The sequence below is a fragment of the Schistocerca nitens genome, chromosome 5 (genome assembly GCF_023898315.1).
Source record: "Schistocerca nitens isolate TAMUIC-IGC-003100 chromosome 5, iqSchNite1.1, whole genome shotgun sequence".
NCBI classification, from domain to species: domain Eukaryota; kingdom Metazoa; phylum Arthropoda; class Insecta; order Orthoptera; family Acrididae; genus Schistocerca; species Schistocerca nitens.
In genome coordinates, this window is record NC_064618.1 from 553,403,793 (window position 1) to 553,408,164 (window position 4,372).

Consider the following 4,372-nt stretch of genomic DNA (forward strand, 5'->3'; position numbering starts at 1 on the left):
GCTTTGGGATTCACCCTTTTTCTCGTCGATGCTGCTCACCTTTGTACACGGACTCGCACGTACCGGTCGCCTAGCCGGACTTGCCGCGGTGTGCCCTCAGCCCTGGCTCCACTGACATTCCGCTGTACAATAATGTCGTCTTACCTCTTACCATTACTGGGCGGCTGACTAGTTCGTCTACACAGGCGTAACGTTACTGAGGGAACACTAACAGAGGACTTGGCGAGCCTTAACTCATATTTCAACAAATGGAGACTGAATCCCAGTACCAGTACGAGTGAAGTTTTTGCGACTCACCTTAACAAAAAACAAGCTAACACTGATCTCAAGGTGCAATTTGATGGCAGTATTCTCCATCACAACAAGCACCCCAATTATCTTGGCATTACTCTCGACTACACTCTGTCCTATAAAAAATTTGGAAAACATATCAAATTGGTTCAAATGGCTCTGAGCACTATGGGACTCAACTGCTGAGGTCATTAGTCCCCTAGAACTTAGAACTAGTTAAACCTAACTAACCTAAGGACATCACAAACATCCATGCCCGAGGCAGGATTCGAACCTGCGACCGTAGCGGTCTTGCGGTTCCAGACTGCAGCGCCTTTAACCGCACGGCCACTTCGGCCGGCGAAAACATATCATCCGAGATAAAAAAACTTGCAGCTACACCTACATTATTCAAAGGCTGTCTGGCATAACCTGGGAGGGGGGGGGGGGGTGGCTTCAATGGAGACTATGCGTTGCGTACATAGGATCTTGCAATGGTTTTTTTAGTCTGCAGAGCATTGTTCTTCAGTGTGGTGTAATAGTTGTCTACCAGCCTCATTGATGCACGGCTCAACAACAAGATCTGTATGATTACTGGTACAATTCTACCAACTCCTACCTACTGGCGTTCCCTACTAAGCAATATCTACGCCCCACAGATTCACAGAACTAATACAGTGCTTAGAGATTACCACAACATACAAGAGAATAAGGAACAACATATTCATCATGACATAACTATTTTATGAGGAAATAGCCTTTGTTCGAGGCACCATCACTACTGTATACTAAACGGTTAGCTACAAGTAACACCAAAGTAAGAGATCTCTGGAGCAAGAACTGCCAACACATCGGAAATTACCAAGAACGGGAACAGTTCGAAAAATATGACAGTGATACTGCGGGCGACGAATTTGACAGGAAACTGTAGGTCAAATTAAATTGAATCCACTCTGGATGTGGCTCACTCTATAAATGGGTTATTGCGGAGTCTCCAAGTTGTGGCTGTCATGCACTGAAACAATCTATCAGATATATATGAGAGGAATGCATCCTACGATGCTGTAAGGGCACGTGGAATGATTTTATGAGTGCCAGTGTCGTAGCAGTGGAAAGAGGAGGAGGAGGAGATTTAGTGTTTATCGTCCCGTCGACAACGAGCTCATTAGAGACGGAGCGCAAGCTCGGGTTAGGGAAGGATGGGGAAGGAAATCGGCCGTGCCCTTTCAAAGGATCCATCCCGGCATTTGCCTGAAGCGATTTAGGGAAATCACGGAAAACCTAAATCAGGATGGCCGGAGACGGGATTGAACCGTCGTCCTCCCGACTGCGAGTCCAGTGTGCTAACCACTGCGCCACCTCGCTCGGTGCAGTGGAAAGAATTAGAAACTTAGACATTAATATTTAGTAGTGTTATTTTCGTTTTATGCAAAGACATTCATTACATGTTATAAACGTACTGCGTGTATGTGCCATACAAATGATGTTGTTGTTGTTGTTGTTGTTGTTGTTGATGATGATGATGATGATGATGCCCAGTTCAAGAATATTTCTCCACACAAGAAACATATCATTTTGTACACCTCCCCATCGCACAGACTTTAACTGCCTTGCCTTGGGCTCTTGGTAAGTCTTCTAAAAGTAAATGTAAATCTAGTTATTGCGGAAATATTTTTTTTTTCTTGTTAAATGAGTACTACGTAGACATTCCTCCGTAACAGAAGTAATTTTCTGAATCTTGTTCCAGCATTAAATATTAAAAGAACAAACGAGGTTTCATATCTATTAGACCTTTGAAAGCTTTTATTAAAAGTAGAACAAAGTAGACTTTTGCATTGTGCTAGTTTCAATAATATGTGCTTGCTGTCTATTACGCTAAATGGAAAAAATGAAAATTAAATATTTATCATCCAGTTCAGTAAAGGAACCTTTTAAGTGGCATAATTTACAAATTATTTCAGTTTCTATCACAAAAAGTGGAATAAAAATAAAAAATAACACGTTATTTTGTATTCATGTTTTAAAGATGTGATACTGTTTCATGTGTAATTTGTATGTTACAATGAAGAAAACTTAGCAATATACAGTTATACTTTAGAAAATTTCACATCAAAGCAGTTGAAAAGTGATAATTATGCTAACTGAAACGGAAAACATAAATTTTTATTTGATTCGACAGGGAAATTTTCTATTAATAAAGTAATGTAGGGGAAAGTCTTATAAATTGTACTGCCATTCAAACTATGTCATAATACAGTCTGTCATAATACAGTACATATAGCAAAATATCCGCATATGGACACCGTATGTTGGACAAAACAATACCTGACAGCGACTAATGATCCTGTCTTTCACTGCACATGTACACCATGCCAGATCTCTCTTATGGAAGTCAGAGGCTGCAATTAAGGGGTTTATGGGTAGGTACCGCTACGTCAGTAGCGAGTAACAGGCTGGGAATTTGAATCGGAAGGGGAGCGGGCTCCGATGTCTGAAGCCCTTATGGCTGCTGCTAGCGCACAGGGGGTTATGCGACTTCTAGTCATGCTCTGGCACAAATTTTCACTTGTTTCCATTGCTTCATTGCAATGCCCAAATGCGGCTAACGTCATTAAAACCTTTGAACGATTGTGTATTACGTTGAATGTAGCTGTTGCGTGTGACAAGTTAGAAAGATTGTCAATAAATTTGATGTGGAATGATTGACGATTATTTTGTACTCCGAGGAAGTAAAAATTTGTTTGTGAAGCTATGCGTCTTCACTTGCACAGATACATAAAGTCTGTTTATGATTTATGTAGCACATAACTATACTCATTCAAGGATTATACAGCATAGAAGAATTGAAAATCACCTTAGCCGCGGTGCAGTAAAAAGTATGTTTAAAAAGTATGACGTCGTGTCATAAATTGTGCCAGTACATTTTAAAGTAATGTTCACCACAAATGTCTTAACAGTTGATCCAATAACTTATCTAAAGTTGTACACTTATACGTATTGTCTGGTACGACCTTAGCTAGAGATAATAGTGTAATCATGCTTTGCTTGGCGTGACACACTACTAGGCGTTGCCTTTGAAGCCACTTGCAGCATGTTTACAACCGAGCAGCTGACAGATCGCTTCGCACAAACCCTGACCGCAATATTAGTCACAAGAGGACCATTCAGCTGTTAGGAGAGTCATGTGGCAGGGCTGCTTCCATACAAAATCTTCTCAATGGCTTCTCAAAAACTGGAATATGGCTATTAGATCCACATGTTTTTCGGGTTTCAGACTTCATGGCGACGAAATGTAATCCGTAATCAGAAGGTAGAAATCAGGAAGGAGAAATAAGTGCACAGAGAAGTCAAGAACTGTGAGGAAAATAAAAATAAACTAACGGAAATTATACACTCCTTAATCAATCATCTACCAAATAACAAACCTGTAGTAGGAGAGTTTCAGTAGGCCCCCAAGATATATCACCTATCCCTGATCCATAAAAAATAATCCGAAGCAGACCAACATCACCAGCTGCTGGGATCACCGGTAGTCCTTACAATATGACCCTTCTTGACAAAGAATCCGAGAGAAACAAAAGGAGGCCTGAGAAAACTAAAAGTGACGATAGAAAAAGTGGCGTATATCTTCAAGCTAGTTCCTCAAATGTTGTGTATGGTTCCGTACCAGGTGTGCAAACGTAAGTCTGAAGGAAAAAATATTTTATTGTAATAAGCTGCAAAACTGAGTGAGTAACGTCGAAACTGTTCCATATAAATCCTGAACTAGCCTAATATTTTACATAATGAATACGTATTATTGCCTCAAATTTGTGTGTTAATGTATTAAAAATTAAAAGAAATATTGATCATCACCACCAAATCTACGTATTTCTTGCTATAGTTGAGAAAAACTTTTGTGGTACAATTTATAATACCAGTTGTACAATTTAAAATACCATCTTATAAACGGCACTACTTTGCATCTCCCCACCTTAGGTGTTACATCTTCCAAACCATAGAATTTTTTTTTCGAAATTTTGGCATATGTATCTTAGAGAATGGACCGCACGTTATTCTTACATTTAGATAATGTGTATTAAATTTCAGTAAAACCAAATAA